General features: G+C 36.5%; 2 protein-coding genes across 6 annotated transcripts in view; both read right to left on the minus strand.

Moving 5' to 3' along the window:
- tenm1 (teneurin transmembrane protein 1) overlaps positions 1-615 on the minus strand; it is a 211,156-nt gene extending 210,541 nt beyond the window's left edge. The window contains exon 1 of the mRNA XM_058775128.1: positions 290-615. The gene's annotated coding sequence lies outside the window, so the exon portion shown is untranslated. The remainder of the gene's footprint in view (positions 1-289) is intronic.
- A 15,127-nt stretch (positions 616-15,742) lies between these two features.
- Positions 15,743-19,771, minus strand: part of smarca1 (SWI/SNF related, matrix associated, actin dependent regulator of chromatin, subfamily a, member 1) — a 103,304-nt gene continuing 99,275 nt past the window's right edge. For all 5 annotated transcript variants that reach the window (XM_058775144.1, XM_058775145.1, XM_058775146.1 and 2 more), the window contains one exon: positions 15,743-15,841. The gene's annotated coding sequence lies outside the window, so the exon portion shown is untranslated. The remainder of the gene's footprint in view (positions 15,842-19,771) is intronic.

Here is a 19,771-nt window from a genome sequence, read left to right on the forward strand (position 1 = left end):
TATATGATATGAGGATAGTTTTTCTCAAATGAAACGCTCGAGTGCTCGCGAAGTGACTCTCAGAGCAGTTCTGGAGATGTTGTTCATGTATTTATGTCCTCATTTAGTGAGACGACAGACGTTAATATCACCGCAAGTGTCACGCGGGCTTCTGTATGAGTAAACAAACCCGCGCGTCTTGCGCCATACATTAACACAGAGACACGCAGAAGTCATATTTAAATAGACGTTTTGCGGCTTAATATTTACAAATAGGAGTGGGAGTGTGCTTACTTGTGTGTGTGCTTACGTGTGTGTGTGTGTGCGAACCGGGGCGGAACTCCGCTGTGCGCGCGATACAGAGAGCGTGACCATGTAACGTAGAGACAGAAATGACTTGCCGATCTTCATTGGGAAGCTTCTTAAAAATACATTTTCCCTGAAGCAAACCCGGCTGCTTCATAGCTGCATTCATTTTAGCACGCATACACACAGGTTCGAAGACTCGTTCTCGCCCCCTACAGTGCAATTCTGCTAGGTATACATCCGCGCTAAAATATCAGGTGAAAGTCATCATAGCTTGCGTAGTATAGACCCAGCTCCCAACCCAACTTTGAGAATAGATTAACGGCGATATTTTTTTTATCACCCGATAAGAGTCTCGCGTTAACGCAGCACGTTAACGCCGATAACGGCCCACCACTAATATATATATATATATATATATATATATATATATATATATATATACATACAGTGGGGCAAAAAAGTATTTAGTCAGCCACCAATTGTGCAAGTTCTCCCACTTAAAAAGATGAGAGAGGCCTGTAAATTTCATCACAGGTATACCTCAACTATGAGAGACAAAATGAGAAAAAAAAAATCCAGAAAATCACATAGAAGGATTTTTAAAGAATTAATTGGTAAATTCCTCGGTAAAATAAGTATTTGTTCACCTACGAACAAGCAAGATTTCTGGCTCTCACAGACCTGTAACAACTTCTTTAAGAGGCTCCTCTGTCCTCCACTCATTACCTGTATTAATGGCGTATGTTTGAACTCGTTATCAGTATAAAAGACACCTGTCCACAACCTCAAACAGTCCAACTCCAAACTCCACCATGGCCAAGACCAAAGAGCTGTCAAAGGACACCAGAAACAAAATTGTAGACCTGCACCAGGCTGGGAAGACTGAATCTGCAATAGGTAAGCAGCTTGGTGTGAAGAAATCAACTGTGGGAGCAATTATTATAAAATGGAAGACATACAAGACCACTGATAATCTCCCTCGATCTGGGGCTCCACGCAAGATCTCACCCCGTGGGGTCAAAATGATCACAAGAACTGTGAGCAAAAATCCCAGAACCACACGGGGGGACCGAGTGAATGACCTGCAGAGAGCTGGGACCAAAGTAACAAAGGCTACCATCAGTAACACACTGCGCCTCCAGGGACTCAAATCCTGTAGTGCCAGACGTGTCCCCCTGCTTAAGCCAGTACATGTCCGGCCCGTCTGAAGTTTGCTAGAGAGCATTTGGATGATCCAGAAGAGGATTGGGAGAATGTCATATGGTCAGATGAAACCAAAATAGAACTTTTGGTAAAAACTCAACTTGTCGTGTTTGGAGGAGAAAGAATGCTGAGTTGCATCCAAAGAACACCATACCTACTGTGAAGCATGGGGTGGAAACATCATGCTTTGGGGCTGTTTTTCTGCAAAGGGACCAGGACGACTGATCCGTGTAAACGAAAGAATGAATGGGGCCCTGTATCGTGAGATTTTGAGTGAAAACCTCCTTCCATCAGCAAGGGCATTGAAGATGAAACGTGGCTGGGTCTTTCAGCATGACAATGATCCCAAACACACCGCCCGAACAGCGAAGGAGTGGCTTCGTGAAGCATTTCAAGGTCCTGGAGTGGCCTAGCCAGTCTCCAGATCTCAACCCCATCGAAAATCTTTGGAGTCCGTGTTGCCCAGCGACAGCCCCAAAACATTACTGCTCTAGAGGAGATCTGCATGGAGGAATGGGCCAAAATACCAGCAACAGTGTGTGAAAACCTTGTGAAGACTTACAGAAAACGTTTGACCTCTGTCATTGCCAACAAAGGGTATATAACAAAGTATTGAGATGAAATTTTGTTATTGACCAAATACTTTTTTGCCCCACTGTATATATGAAACTTAAGCCATTAAAGCTTGTGTGATTTGTTTGTCTCTATGATATACGAGACCCAATGATACATGTTTCTGATGTAAAATGTATTCTTAAATGTATTAATTTAATAAATATAGGAATAAATGTATACATTTAATGGTATTGTATACTAAATACTAAACATATTGTTATTTTTTATATATTGAACTGAATCACGTTTTTATCATATTTTAAATAAAATTATAGATATTTTTCTTTCTACCAGCCAGTGAAAATTCTGGACACGTGCCGATAGACAAGTTTATTGGCGGTTACTGATTGTTGCTGACAGTTTAACGTTACTCCCATAACTCACGCAAAGCTTCATGGAAGCATGGGAAAGGTTGAGATTTCAACAATGGTCGCATTTGCTGACAGGTGTTAATGCGATGCTTGATTCGCAAGTGAACAACTCTTTTCAATTGATCAGCCAAACAACAGCTCACTGAATCATTTGGAATCATTTTCTGCTCAGTCAAGCAGAGAATCGTCTGAGCGATTTTTAAATTCCGTAAAACAGTACCGAGATAAATTAACACAGAGAACAAACAAAGCGCTGGATAAAGTGGATACTAACCTATATAAAAATAATAAATAGCTAAATAAAAAGCTACTCTCCATATAAAATAGTTTCTGCTTGTTTTTTGAGAAGTTGGTATCTTGATTTGAGAATGTTGCTCATCATTGGGTAAGAGTGTGTATATGTCATCTTTGAAAACAACAGTTTGTCCTTGTGTCCTGCAACACAAAGCCTTGTCTTCTAAAACAATGTATCACATTTTTTCAGCTGTTAAACAAACTTTTTTCATTTTCGAAGCTTTTTCCTCTGTGTCTCTCACACAAACACCATCTCTTTTTCTCAAAGGGATAAAGTATATACATTTTTTAATTCAGTTTTGTTATTGCTCTATTAGAGTAATGATTACTGAAAGAGACTCAGACGAGAGAGAAAGGTTCAACAGCATTCTGTTCTTCTCTGTCCTCCTAGATGCATTTAGTTTCACAAGCTTAACAAATTTGCAGCCCTCAGCACAGACACACTCTCTCATGAAGAGAGAATGTCATTCTGCACTCAGCCCCTCACTGAGATCCTATTCAATAAAGTCTCCAAACGCACGTTTCATAAGCAGGGATTTTGTACAGACAGTTATATAAGACTCGCACACATACACACTCGCGCTCTCTCTCTCTCTCTCCATCATAACAATAGGCATTGAGACTGTTTCCCGTAGCAACGTGGCACAGACGTGAGAATAGTCTGAACTCTTAAGAGACTGACATACTCTCCCTCACACACACTCACACATTAACCACCAAATATTTGCATGCTATCTGAATCAGCTTTAAATATGGACTAAATGCGTGTCCCTTTCACATAATCCCTTACTTTCTCTGTCTCCTCCTCTTCTGTCTCTGTCCTTCTCTCTTTCGCTATGACCATGTTTACACTGCAGCTTAAAACCATTGTCACTTCTCTTTTGAGAGCTCAATACGGTTCTGTTCAAACAGAGTTCAGATGTTTATAAAAGTTACAACCGCTTTCTACCCCTAAAAAAAAATTTCACCCAGTGGCATTTATGGTACATTAAATCCATGACGCACGTTCAGAGCCAAACTTCTGGTACAGATATTATTTAGATACGTTTAGCGCAGGAAATTTTTTTAATACCGTTAATACATTTTTTTCAATTTCGCATGATAAAAGTCTCATTCTGCTAACTCAAAGCCCTGTCAGTCCACTTAGCGGCCATCATGGGCATTTATTTACTATGTAGGCAATAGAGAGCTGCAGTGATGATGTATTATGGCAGTATTTCATGTTAAAATAGAGACAATGCCTTTAAAATCCAATTTTTGAAGTCAGATTATTGCCATCTGGTAAAAACAAAGAAAAACATCTGCAATTCCATGCTTTAGCCACTAGATTCCTATATGTGACCCTGGACCACAAAACCAGTCTTAAGTCGCTGGGGTATATTTGTAGCAATAGCCAAAAATACATTGTATGGGTCAAAATTATCGATTTTTCTTTTATGCCAAAAATCACTAGGATATTAAGTAAAGATCATGTTCCATGAAGATATTTTGTAAATTTCTTACTGTAAATATATCAAAACTTAATTTTTGATTAGTAATATGCATTGCTAAGAACTTCATTTGGACAACTTTAAAGGCGATTTTCTCAATATTTTGATTTTTTCCAAGATTTCAAATAGTTTTACCTCAGCCAAATATTGTCTGATCCTAACAAACCATACATCAATGTAAAGCTTATTTATTCAACTTTCAGATGATGTATAAATCTCAATTTCGAAAAATTGACACTTAAGACTGGTTTTGTTGTCCAGGGTCACATATAGCTCTATATAAAAGGCTTATAAACTCTCTAGTGGTTTTAGCGTAATGACTTATTTTTATTAAGTTGTGGATCTGGATATATATTTAGACATTCTCAAAGACTTTTTGTAAAGGTTTAGATTTTTTGAACACAGACAAAGGCATTTTGTTACACAAAACATCAAAATTCAACAAAATTTAACAAAAATGAACAGGAATGCTTTATCAGAGATTAATCAGTCTGATTTCAACCTCTTATTTGAGTCTTCTGGCTCAATTTTGCCATATTGTTACAGCCACACCAGTTCATTTGTGTGTGTATAATAGTTTGTTGTGTGTTTGTGTGTCTATGAGTGTGTGTAAGTGAGTGTGTCTGTTTAGTACTCTTGATGTTTTAGTGTGTAACCCCTTTTTTGGTGTCTGTGTTTTGACTGCATTTTTGGCCAAATTATTGATTTTATTTCATGCATTTGCAGAAACATGCTTTGTGTTACAATCACACTAATTAATATATATGTGTCTGTGGGGGATGGGGGATGGGCGGAGTGTGTCTATTTTGCACTTTTGATATTTTGGAGTGTCACCCCTTTCTTTTTCTGCATCATGAATGATTTGTAGATTGTACACACAAAAAAAAAATCTCTGTATTTTTGCGTATTTCCCATTCATTTCCAATGGCGGTCATTTCTGACTGCGAACAACACAAGTGTGACAATTTTATTTTACAGCCATTTAGCTTTTTCGAATCAAGCCCCCATTTTTTTTTTTTTTTTTTGTGGTCACATAGCGACTGCCATAAAAGTCACCAAGTTTTGTACCATTCCGATGAAGTAGCGATTTTTAAAAATTTGAAACTTTTTTTTTTTTCTGGTCTAAAATGACCGAACAGCACCAGAGGGTTAAATAGAACCAGAAGTAGTAAAAATCAAAAGTTGGTAGTTAAAAGCTAAAATAAAAGTGAAAGACTTTGTTTAAAATCTACAAGTTGGAAAGTTTGAGTTAGACTATTTTGTGCAAATTTAGTAAGTAGGTTTTCCTATTCACTGTGATTGTGTTTAATACAGTGGGTACGGAAAGTATTCAGACCCCCTTAAATTTTTCACTCTTTGTTATATTGCAGCCATTTGCTAAAATCATTTAAGTTCATTTTTTCCCCTCATTAATGTACACACAGCACCCCATATTGACAGAAAAACACAGAATTGTTGACATTTTTGCAGATTTATTAAAAAAGAAAAACTGAAATATCACATGGTCCTAAGTATTCAGACCCTTTGCTCAGTATTTAGTAGAAGCACCCTTTTGATCTAATACAGCCATGAGTCTTGCAACAAGTTTTTCACACCTGGATTTGGGGATCCTCTGCCATTCCTCCTTGCAGATCCTCTCCAGTTCTGTCAGGTTGGATGGTAAACGTTGGTGGACAGCCAATTTTAGGTCTCTCCAGAGATGCTCAATTGGGTTTAAGTCAGGGCTCTGGCTGGGCCATTCAAGAACAGTCACGGAGTTGTTGTGAAGCCACTCCTTCGTTATTTTAGCTGTGTGCTTAGGGTCATTGTCTTGTTGGAAGGTAAACCTTCGGCCCAGTCTGAGGTCCTGAGCACTCTGGAGAAGGTTTTCGTCCAGGATATCCCTGTACTTGGCCGCATTCATCTTTCCCTCGATTGCAACCAGTCGTCCTGTCCCTGCAGCTGAAAAACACCCCACAGCATGATGCTGCCACCACCACGCTTCACTGTTGGGACTGTATTGGACAGGTGATGAGCAGTGCCTGGTTTTCCACACATACCGCTTAGAATTAAGGCCAAAAGTTCTATCTTGGTCTCATCAGACCAGAGAATCTTATTCAGGTGTTTTTTAGCAAACTCCATGCGGGCTTTCATGTGTCTTGCACTGAGGGGAGGCTTCCGTCAGGCCACTCTGCCATAAAGCCCCGACTGGTGGAGGGCTGCAGTGATGGTTGACTTTCTACAACTTTCTCCCATCTCCCGACTGCATCTCTGGAGCTCAGCCACAGTGATCTTTGGGTTCTTCTTTACCTCTCTCACCAAGGCTCTTCTCCCCGATAGCTCAGTTTGGCGGACGGCCAGCTCTAGGAAGGGTTCTGGTCGTCCCAAACATCTTCCATTTAAGGATTATGGAGGCCACTGTGCTCTTAGGAACCTTAAGTGCAGCAGAAATTTTTTTGTAACCTTGGCCAGATCTGTGCCTTGCCACAATTCTGTCTCTGAGCTCTTCAGGCAGTTCCTTTGACCTCATGATTCTCATTTGCTCTGACATGCACTGTGAGCTGTAAGGTCTTATATAGACAGGTGTGTGGCTTTCCTAATCAAGTCCAATCAGTATAATCAAACACAGCTGGACTCAAATGAAGGTGTAGAACCATCTCAAGGATGATCAGAAGAAATGGACAGCACCTGAGTTAAATATATGAGTGTCACAGCAAAGGGTCTGAATATTTAGGACCATGTGATATTTCAGTTTTTCTTTTTTAATAAATCTGCAAAAATGTCAACAATTATGTGTTTTTCTGTCAATATGGGGTGCTGTGTGTACATTAATGAGGGGGACAAAAATGAACAAATGATTTTAGCAAATGGCTGCAATATAACAAAGAGTGAAAAATTTAAGGGGGTCTGAATACTTTCCGTACCCACTGTATACCTTAATGTAATGTACGACAGGCAACATACTGTATGTAGTCCTATTTAGCCAGTTGTTAGTCAATTTTCAAGTCAAGTAAATGCTTACAAAAAAAGAAAAAAAAATTCATAGAATAAATTTAGAAGAATAGAATAAAGTGTCTATAGAAAATTCATAGAATAAAGTGTCATAGAATAAAAGTATTTTGAGCTTGTGTTAACCACAGACCTTATTTAACCCATTCAAAAAAACCCACTGACTTTGGGACGTTCTTGATTAAAAGCGCGCGGGCCGCTCCCCTGACTCTGTTCTGCTGTTTACAGGCCTAGGGCTTTCTCAGAGACAGGTGTGATTTCTCACGGCGCCCATCTCGGTGATATCTGTCAGCTAGTTGGGACGTATGTGTGGTGATCCAAACAAATATGGCTTACAGCACCTTTAATTATCATCGAAGCTCAACTAGTTTGAAATATCACCCATGAGCAAACACAGTGTTAGTGTATAGACATGGATAAGAAAGGCATCATAGTATTGCAGTGGCAAAAACATCTTTGTCACACATTAAGTACATAAATTGTAGATTAAAAAGCAAAATGTTCCATCAGGGCTTCTTCTGTGCTCCCTACAAACATATAATGATCATTTAAGGGTGTAATCACATGTGAAGATGACTTGAATTATGTTATTGAAATAAAAGCTTTACATATTCTTTTCTGATTCAAATATTGACTTGATTCTTATTAAAACTCATAGTATTTCGACAGTCTTTCGACAGTACTTGACTTCAACCTACACATAAAAAAAAAAAAAAAAAAAATCTTTCTCCTTACTTATTCCTTCCCTTGCTAGCTTGTACTTATTTAAACAATGCCTGAGACTTGGTGTTACAAGCACTTCCTTTGTCGAATTGCCTCTTCAAGATGAATCGCTTCATGTGTTCCCCAAATTGTAAGTCGCTTTGGATAAAAGCGTCTGCAAAATGACTAAATGTAAATGTAAAACTGCAAAATTTGTTCAGGCAAAACAAGTGAGTGATTCTCTCTTTTTCTTTAGTTGTTTGAGTAACATTAAAGTGATACCCATAAAATGTAAAATTCTGCCATCGTTTACTCACCCTCATGTCATTCCAAACCTGTATGACTTCCTGTATGAGTTCTCTTTTGCAATTTATTGCATTTTTTAAATTCTCGCTCTGAGCTCCTTCCAGTCACAATTTTGCTATATCAGCCATCATATGTTTGGGAGTGTCTCCTATTTTCAAAGCTCCAGACGTAAACTGAACATTAAGAATCCCAATGACTTTTTAGTTAACAAATTACAGAATCTTGATCAAGATGTATGTTCAGTTCAATTCAATTCAGGTTTATTTGTATAGTGCCTTTCACAATACATGTTGTTTCAAAGAATCTATACAGAAAATGCTTCAGATGTGGTTCCCATTTGATGTACAGTAATCCAATTTTATTTTAATCAAATATTACGTTAATTAATTTATGGGTCCAATGTGTCACCGATCTTAAAATGTCCCATATAATCAATTCAACTTTACAGTTGGAACTCACTATGCTAATCTTTTTGAGAATACAAATTATAAAAAAAAAAAAAAACATCAAAATAATAATAACTTTAAAAAAATTATTTGCAGGTCAGTTGTGTATTCAGCTAGATTTTCAAAATTACTGTTGCATAATTTTGTTGAATTTGTGACAAATAAACCAAATGACTTTTTTGGTGACATATTACAGAATCTTGATCAAGGTGGATGTTAAGGTATTATTCCAATTTGATGTTCAAATTACAGTGATCTTAATTTTATTTGTCATTAATGTGTCACTCTGTTTTGTAAGAATATTTCTACCTATGGAAAAAAAAATATTGTGTTAATTATGGCTTTAAAGTGTCACCCATCCCAAATTTTACACTCAGAGTTTCCCATTCAATAAATTTAAAATGGTTGTGAATATGTATGTTACGGTTATAAGTTAAATTTGAATCAGACACAAATAAAAACATTTCTCAGGTCAGAGAGTAAGTCAGCTGTGAATTTAGCTAGATTTTGTGTTACTGTAACTATTTTAATTTATTTTATTTTTGAGTTTGCAACCATGTTAATGTCAGTCAGGAGCTCTGTACACACACTGAACAATAATTTAAGAGATTCACTCCTGCATTTAAATTTAGTTGTCACTCCCAAAACTTGAGCCCTTTATGTCTGGAGCGAAAGTAGTCTGTATCTTTTTGCTGCTCCTCCTGTGAGCCCAAACTGTGTGTGTGTGTGTGTGTGTGTGTGTCTATGCTGTGCTGTGTGTGTGTGTGTGTGTGTGTGTGTGTGAGAGAGAGAGAGAGAGACTGTCAGATTTTATCTGCATCAGCTTGGGCATGTTAACATAAAACAGCACATCTCTAACTCAAATGAAAGAGGGGAACCCTCCATCCCTCCTTCAGACAGACGAGTGGGGTGCAGATAAAGGCAAAGGACAGATGAAAGAGTTCAGCTGACAGAAGGGATCAGAGAGGACGAGAAACGGTGGAAGGAGAAGAATGGGGCGGGGGTTGCGGGGACCATTAAAAGGAAGGACAGACGGATTGAGGTATTTTGTGGAAGAGTTTCTGTGCAGGTGAGAAAGAAAGAGAGAGACAAGGCAAGAGAAAAGAAAAACCTCTCTAGTAAAAGAAATCATGGCAAAAATGGAGTGAATTCCCACGGCGGCAGGCAGAAAGATAGGAGCTATTCTGTGAAATAAAGATGAGTAATTTAAAGTAGGAGAAAAGAGTATAGCTGGATTCATTCAGGGTAAAAGAAGAGCCTCTTAGGTAAACAGGCCCCATTACTATGGTATTTTTGAGATACACACATTGAAAGACTGAAAATGCTCTGATCATTTGTGGTTTGAAGTGTGATGAACATTAGCTCATATTAAGTGATTCTTACAAACACGCACAAAATTATAGACACTAATCACTCAGAAACACACACACACACACGAGTAGCCAGCCAAAATCTACATTTAACTGCCAGCTCTCTTGTATTAAGTCTGTAACCACAGTAACCCGAGCAGATGTTTGGCCACACCTGCGCTGTGTTTGCTGTTTACTGTTTATGTGTTTGTGCTGTTCCGCGCCATTGCAGGTGAAACTGATCTCTGTCCAAATGGAAGGCAAAATACACATTACCACACGTGCCACACAGACACACACCGACACACACACACGCTGGCTCACAGATCGCTGGAGCGCGTCCAGCGTGGCCCTCATTATGACAGGTGTTTCAGAGTCGCTGGAGCGCGGCCGCTTGAGTGGGACATGGTAACTTTTCTGCATTTCCTCTCTCTCTCTCTGTCTAAAAAATCTGACTGTAAAAAGCTGTAAACAGCTGTTAGAAGAGAGCAGCCACATGGTGTGTGTGTGTGTGTGTGTTTGTATGAGAGACAGAGAGTAACACAGTGGCTGTGTCCCAATTGGCACTACATATGCGTTAAAAGTCAGGGGTGCCACTTCCCCTTCGTCTGATTTTAAAATGTGTACTACCTCTGTTGGCTCACATCAAAAGCACATTTTTGATGCATGCTAATATATATACTTATAACCTCTGTAAATATCAGCAAAACAGGCCGTGGAAAATGTCTTTGGTGTTTATCCTCTTGGGCTGTCATTCAAAATATTCACAAATATCTAGCCTTTAATTGAAGTTAATGGGTTACTCCACCCCAAAATGAAAATTTTACCCCCATGTCGTTCCAAACCCATAAAAGTTTGTTCGTCTTCAGAACACAATTTAAGATATTTTGGATGAAAACCGGGAGGCTTGTGACTGTCTCGTTGACTGCCAAGTAAATAACACTGTCAAGGCCCAGAAAAGTATAAAAGACATTATCATAAATCATGAAAAGACATCACCTCCCGGTTTTCATCCAAAATATCTTAAATTGTGTTCCTGGAGTAACCCTTTCATAAATACATAAATAATAAGACAGATAATAGATTAAATCATTGAAATTAAAAAAAAATGGTCAAAAAACAAACCTTGTCATAAGGTTTTTTTTTTCTGAAATGTATTACTTTGTTACATAAATTACATTGTGACAGTTTGTGCAAAAAATTGTAGACATATTGAAGAAAAACATATTTAATACTTTACACTTTTTAAAAATAAAAAATGTCAAAAACAGTTTTCTCATAGTCTGTTTTGCTCATATGTACAATTATATTATCATATATACCATTATTTATACCACCATCATTCAGTGCAACAGATATATTTATGTAAAAATGAAACAACATGCATATTCTTACCTGCACCTATTGCATATAGAAAAAGTGATCATACTAAATTGCATTATATTTTTAACTATTAAAAACTTCTTGTTGACAAATGGGTAAAACCTAGTGCTTTAAATGATAGTGGCAAAGATTGGTAAAGGATTCAAATTATTACAGTTTTTGGGAACTGCATTGTGATCCTTAAATAGAGTCTTTTAATGATTCTTGTTCTAATATGCTTGTATTTTTTGTTTTTTGGGTATATTGTTGCACTGAATGACATTTTAGTCTTCTGTAAATCATGGTTAAAATGCCTGATTAGTCATTCTTTTTCCTCAGAAAAATAAATAAACAAGACACATTCTAAAGTATGAAGAGAGAGGAAAAAATGTAAAATGTAAAAGTGTATTAAATTTTTATTGTTTTGATGATTAAAAACCCACTTTTGTCTTTAACCCATATACTCACTCTCTGGCTTATTTAAATTTGATTTAAAGTAAAAATGTGTAATTAAATGCAAAAAACAAACAAACAAAAAAACCTCACTGAATATTGTATCTCAATGGCAAGTAAGCATGAAAATGTTATACCTCATGAATATTAATTTGTTAACATTAAAGAATTCTAGAGGAAATACCAAGTTACGTCACTACACGCTAATTTATTATTCATAAGCCCAGTCTTCACACAGTGACTGCTTTGCAATAATATGTATTGTATAAAGTGCTATATAAAACTTGATGCCACTGCTAAAAATATATATTTTGCTGGTTATGGTAAAATTAATATTTGTATAATAACAAAATTAAAATTAAGGTTTCAAAGAACCTTTTGTCGCATACTGTTAATTAATACTAAATTAATTATGTGAAAATCCATACAAATGTACATTTTAGGGGCTTTAAAAAACAACATTTCTTTTCTACATCTGGAAATGTTGAAAGTAAATCGTCAATTTTTTGGTTAGTGCTGTCATGACTAGAATATCACTACCTGGGGCAGCTGCCAAATGACCACTGAGTCTACTGACCTTTAATATTAGCCAACATAGAATGTATGTATGCACACTTCAAATATTTATTTTTTTGCTGTGATATGGGATGCACAAATTCTTATCTCACATGGTATTTATGGATAACCTAGCATGCAAATTGGAATTCAGGGCATGTATTGCAAGCGAGCAGCACAAAGCGTGTTTCTTACAATGTAGACATGGTTTGAGAATAAAAAGAATTTCCTTAACACTTTTTCACTAACTGAAGCTTGATAAAGACCTCACTTTGTATGCAAAGACCAGCTTCTCACAAAGGTATAGTAACCAGTTTAATTACCCTAATGACTGGAACGATCTCATGGGTGAGCGAGGTCAGAAAGACCTGTTTAACGGAGCAGATATAGTGCTGATCATGCGCTGTTATAAAAACCCTAATCAGAGCGGATCTTCAAGAAGTGAAATCAAATGTGATATTATAGATCTTATGAAAACTTTGTGTTGGTTAATAATTCGTAGCCTTATGCTTGCATAGGTTTGCAGTACACTGCAGTAATGTCAAAGCAATGTATGAAACGAAATGAATACTTTTATTCAACAACGCATTTGACTGATCAAAAGAGACAGTACAGACGCTTAGAAGGTGAGATAAGATTTCTATTTCAAATCAATGCTGTACTTTTGAACTTTCTTTTCTAAATTGTTAGGCAGCATGGCTACTTTTTACATTTAACATTAACTGTTCCATGAGCACCAAAACTGTATGATTTTTGAAGGATCACGTGACACTTAAAGTAGAAAACAGTTATTTTTGTTTAAATGGAAACAGCCCATATTTAGAATTACATTCCATTTCAGTTCTACTTCCTTAAATTCGAATTACAACTTCCTGTTAGCCATCTCAGTTTCATTCAATTTCAGGAATTTAAAGGCGCTTTCACTTCACTTCTGAATGGTGCACAGTCCTGGTTCTGCCTGCAGAATCTGTGTAAGTCTCTGTTTCTTTAAAAGACTCATCCTCTTTCCTCAGTCATCCTTAGAGCTTATATTACCAAATCTAAACCCCAGAGTCACAGACTATTAACTCACTCTACTTAAATATGCTCAGCTTAGCATAAAGAACAACTGCAGAATGGGAGAGAGAGGGAATTGGGGTTAAAGCATGTTAAGAAGAAAAAAAACAAGAGGATAAGGGCAAATGAAAGGACAGAGAGAGAGCATAAAAAAGGGAAGAGCCAAAAGGAATTGGAGGGAAAAAGATCAAGAGTGTTCTTGAAGCATCAGCAAGAACTCTCCCTTTCTCTCTGTAGAGTGAATTAGAGAGAGAGAGAAACGCACAGATTGAGAGACTGAAAAGAGATGAATGAGTGAAATTATTGCGAGTGAAGGAGGAAGATGGATGGATGGACGAATGGAGGTAATATGTGAACGAAAGAGAGTTAGACCTGCTGTGATGACACAACTCTAGAGGAAACACTGCCATAATGACCTCACCGGCAGAAAAGGAAAACAGGGAGGAAGAGGTGAAGGGAAAAAAAGAGAAGGAAAATGAACTGAAAGTGATTCCCTCTTCTCCTCTTCGTTTGATGAGCTGACACTCCTTTCTGAAGTGCTGTTCTAACGAGTGAATTAATCTGAAAAGCGTTTTGTCATTGGCCCGATTTAACTGCAGCACTGTGGGAAAGGGAATACCGAGGCTAGTTGTCACACCTTTAACTTGCTGAATATCAGAAAGTCGATTTCTGTGCACACACGCAAGTCATAAATAAGGGATAAACACATGTAATGTATAAAAACCCCATACACTATACCATTCAAAAGCTTTGAGTCAATGAATTTTTGAATGACTCTGAAAGAAGTCTCATGCTCATCAAGGCTAATGAATACTTATTTTGCCATTGTTTATTGTTTATTTCTTTTTGTTAAATTGCTTGCATGTTCATTTGAATGACAAATCATAAATGCAGAGCACAAATTCCGAGTATGGGTAACCATACTTGACCATGTCACGTCACTTTTCACTTTCTTTTTTTATTTTCGTTTTCTGTAGCTGCTTTTTTGAATAACTGAGGAAATGTAAGCCTTATGATTAGTAACTTACGATGTTTCTATTAAATTGTTATCATGATAAATACAAATTCAGTCATATTAAAAACATTAGGCTGCTTTTAGGTTTACGCTGGAGTTGGATCACTTTCTGGCAATGAAACGAAGTAAATAAATAAATAAATTAGCATGTTAATAATAGCACGATTCAGTCCCAACTATTTTGAGACCTGTGGCAGGCATCAAATTTGAAATGAGCTCATTTTGTGCATAAAATTGTAACATTTCTCAGTTTAAACATTTGTTATGTTGTCTATGCTCTATTGTGAATAAAATATTGGCTCATGTGATTTGAAATTCTTTTGGGTTTCATTTTATTCAAATTTAAAAAAACGTCCCCACATTTCCAGAATTTGGGTTGTACTCAAATAGTGCATTTTATGGATGAATAATATTTATGTTTAAAAATTTTACAAATGTATAATATAAATAATATAATAATAATTAATAATATAAAATTAAAAATTAAAAACTCATCAAATGTATTATGTATCAATAAATACATAATTAGTTACACTGAATGATAATTAATGTATTGTGCTGAATTTCTTGAAATTCCAGTTCAGTAAATACCAGTTCATGTAATTTCATGTAAGTTTTTTTTTGAGGCGTGGCCATTTCAGTTTAAATTCCAATTCATTCAACTGAATGGATCAATTGAAATGGACCCAGTTCTTTAATTCAGAATTCTATTTATGGTTAGAACATGGTCTGAAACACAACGTTACCCTGTCTGTGTGTGTGTGTGTGTGTGTGTGTGTGTGTGTGTGTGCGCGCGCATTTACCGATAAAGTTAGAGATAATATTGTCAGTGTGGGCAGTGACAGTCGATACATCATTTTATCACATCTTTAACCTTTGTGTGTGTGTGAGTGTGTGTGTGTGCGTACAAACATGTTAATCTACCCTTGAATTATCTCTAGCAACACAATAGGAAACACAAAAGAGAGAGAGAGAGAGATGCATTCAGGAGGAGCAGAATGCTGATGATGAATTCTGATGGAAGTCTTCCACTGTAAGTCTGTGCATTTCCATTTCCATTTATTTTGTTGCAGACGACTTCCATTGTGAAGTCATGATATTCCAGCGGGTCACAAGGGCACAAACCGAGCACCAAGAAACCACAAAAATGGCTCTAGGAAAGCTGTACCAATTTTATGGCTATCAAAAGAATAAGGGCAGGGTTTCGTTGCAATAGTCAAGGGTTCGTGCTTTGTTTTTCAACACTTACAAATTCGCTGCCTTATATATACAGATATATTTCACATCCGTTCCATAAATCCTGGTTCCAGAGGAAAGGTCAGGATACACAGCGGGTGGTCGGCATCACCTGGCAACAGGAAATAACAATCATCAGACGGCTGCCGACACAGGTGGTCATGAACACAACAGCACTGCGCTGTAGAAAAGATTTGAGTTGAACGCTTATATGGTATAAGCTTTCAACTCGGATCTGAAAAGGATCTGTAATTGATTTTGCTGAATCAATGTTGATTTAGTTGCTGCATCATTTCGGACGCAAATTGGATTTGACTGGAAAGTAGCGCTTGTTTGTGTAGCCATGACAAAATTAGATGAGGACAGACTTGTGCGTTTGTTACTTCTACATAACTGACAATAAGACTTAAAGGGTTAGTTCACCCCAAAATGAAAATATTCAGATCATTTATTCATTTATTGTTTTATCATCCTGAATGGTTTTCTTTATCTTGTGAAACACAAAATAAATTGAAAGCACCTCTTTTCTTTTCTTTTTATCATATTTGTTTTTCTGGTTTTCAGCTTCTTTGTTTGGTTTTTTTTTGGGGGGGGGGGGTGCATTCAGTGAATAACTTGCAGTAAATATCAGTCTCTCTCACACATAGCTATCAAATGGCTTCAGAAGTTTTTTTTTAATGTAGGTACAACTATTTTTATGGTGCTGTCTTGTACTTTCTGTGGTTACTGTCTGATTGGACATTATGCATAATATCTTCTTTTGTGTTCCATGAAAGAAAGTCAGTCAAACAAGTTTGGAACGACACGTGGAGGCGTAAATGATGACTGAAATGTCATTTTTGGGTGAATTATTCCTAAATTATATTTCATATGAATCATAATTAATTACTATCCACATTCAACATTTCTTCCTTAAAGGGATAGTTAACCCAATATTCTGTCATTCCTCACCTTCATGATGCTCCAAATCATTATGACCTTCTTGTAAGACTGCACAAAGGGGTCATCTGACAATGCTAAAAAATAACATTATTTTGTGTATTTGGTGTAATGGAATGTGTTTACATGGTTTAAGTTTCAAAAAACATATTCCCCTGGTTTCACAGACAAGGCTTAAGCCTAGTCCCAGACTAAAATGTAAATCGGAACTGAAAGAAACTTGCACTGATTGATCTTAAAATATATCAATGCCTTTGTTTTGTCTCAAGATGGACACCAGTAATGTTTTTGTCTAAGGCACATTTATAAAAATTACTTAAATGTCCTAATTGAACTATGGCCTAAACCTGGCTTAGTCTAAACTCTGTCTGTGCAACCAGGCCATTATTTTTCACATACTGTACATTATTGTTGCTCCGCTCTGCCCTCATGTTTAAATGAGGCATCTTATATATGCACGAAGTTTAGTTTGTAACACTCCAAAGACAAAGGAAAAACTTGAAATCGCGTCATATGTCCCCTTAAATTGAAATAAAACTGAAATTGCGATACTGAATAGCAAAGGCTGCGAACCATCTTCCCATATTTGTAATGAGAAGCTTTAAGGGCTCCCTTCTGTTTTCCATTCAAATAAAATTTCAATAATAGATATACTGTATGTAACTACACAAACTCTACAGTTCTAACTATTTTTATTAACTATTTTTAAATCCCATTTCAAATCTCAATTAGACTTTCCCCTAATTGTGCAGCCCTGCTTTACTGGACACCACTTTCAATTTATGCTCCAAAAAACACTGAGGTATTTACAAAACAACATACTTTAGTGTTCTGCAGAATAAAGAGAGTCATACAGATTTGAAACAACATGAGGGTCAATCAATAATTATTTAGAATTTTTGTTAACACTTTATTTTAGGGTCTCTTAATTAGTTGCTTATTAGCATGCATATCACTAGAATATTAGCCATTTATTAGTAGTTATTAAGCACATATTAATGCCTTATTCTACATGACCTTATTCTACATCCCTAATCCTACCCAATACCTAAACTTAACAACTACCTTACTAACTATTAATAAGCAGCAAATAAGGAATTTATTGAGGGAAAAGTCGTAGTTAAAAGTGAATTAGTGTCCCCTATTCTAAACATGTGTCTCGTTTAGATTTTTTAGGGTTTTTAGCTGTAGATTTGGGTGCTTTCTTTCATCATGTGAGAAGATTTGTTGCCGTTGATAGGTCTCATGTGTTTTTCTCCCTGCGGTAAAGGGTGGAATTTCATGCTGTGTCTCCCGGACTTTAATCACACCTCAACCTACACAACATACGGCCCCTATTCGTGAGCGGGTGTATTCTGTGACTTACTCTAACAGTAAGATAGTTAGATAAGTGATCATATCCATTTTCTGAAGCTTGTAAATTTGTTGATAGAAAAAAAAACTTCAGCATCTTTGACAGAGTGTAAATATGACAGTTGAAATATTTAGCTTGTTTCTCACCCTGCGAGAAAAACAGAATTCCTCTGTCATCCCACAGCGCTGTGACATTAGACAAAATTACACAACAGCCTGCCGCTTACCAACCATAATCACACAAACCAAACAACATTTGATAACCCAAATGGGTGTGTATGTGAGAGAGAAAGAATTGAGGGGCTTCACAGTAAGAACAGACTGTTAGGACAGATCCTACAGACGGCTCTGAGACCATCTGCTCGGAGAGAAATCATAACACGCCACACAGACCTGTTTGCATTTGTATGTTTGGACGCATGTTCCTGTGGACGAGTGGACAAACACGTGGATGAAAACAAAAGGGTAGAGAAAACGTGTACATGTGTGTGAGCAAACAGAAATGGAGAGAGACTGAGCAAGTGGGGAAAAGACGGACAAAATAAGAGACACTGATATAACGTGGACTTAAGCAGAACCTAATGCTATGCTAATGACTCGCTATACTTTTTTTTTTTTTTTTGCTTAATGAAATTTAAATTATGCATAAATAAATCAAACTGACTGTATAAAAGTGACGCAGGTAAATTTCATTGTTACATTGTTAAAAAAAAGTTTTACATTTCAATTTTTCTACCTCAAAATGATGAAATGATGTTTAATTCAATGTTACTTACTGCTTGTTTGTGAAATTAACTAAATTTCAAAGTGACAATTGTTTCAACAATTTTTTCTGTATATTTTAAGCATTATTTATATATTTTTATATATATATATATATATATATATGGCCTGTCATTTATTTTTATTTCTATTTTTAGTAGTAGTTTAGAAATTGAAGTACTTAAATGAAAATCAGAAACATTGCCTTGGAGATGTAAATATAAAATGATTCTACTATTTAAATTTGATTTTATGTCAGCTTATTACAGTTTTTTCTCGATTGCTAACACACAATTCATGAAACAATTCACCATTTTCTCACAACTATAAACACAATCTCAAAATTACACACTAACTTGTGCAAACTTCAAACTTCCAGGTCAAAATCAAATAGTTTAGTCAAACACATATTCTCTTTTGTCAGACTCAAACTTTGGCCTCAGATGACACACAAACCTGTCAAATACTCAGACTACGTTCCTGTCTAGAGAACACTAGTGAGATCAATTCCAAACACTGTTACAAAAACCTCCTTTTGGGAAACAGGAATCCTTTTGCTAGTCAATGTCTGTTACAGTATGCAGCATAAATAAAGGGCTGCAGATACAGTAAAATTCAGCAATTAACTTTAAGAAAAGTTTACTTTCATTACACGACTGTAAAGATATCTTACAGTAGATGAAAAGCACTAGAAGAGAAAAGTTCAAAGACCAAACAACTGAATATACAGTAAACACACACTGGACTATACTGTCAGTTACTGTGAATGAATGAATAAATAAATTCATTCATTCACTCATTCATTCATTCAGCATCCTCAGCCAAATTGCATTACAGTATTGGTAGTATCCTTATTTGTTATAGCGGTTTCTTAGTCTTCTGAAAAAAGACTTCTCTGCCTCCCCTGGACAGTCGTCTCTCAGTTCTGCAAAAATAGAGTAGATGTAAGGACTACTTGGCTACAAATAATTTCAACAGTAATGAGTTT

Source organism: Onychostoma macrolepis, chromosome 05 (assembly GCF_012432095.1).
Source record: "Onychostoma macrolepis isolate SWU-2019 chromosome 05, ASM1243209v1, whole genome shotgun sequence".
Lineage (NCBI taxonomy): Eukaryota > Metazoa > Chordata > Actinopteri > Cypriniformes > Cyprinidae > Onychostoma > Onychostoma macrolepis.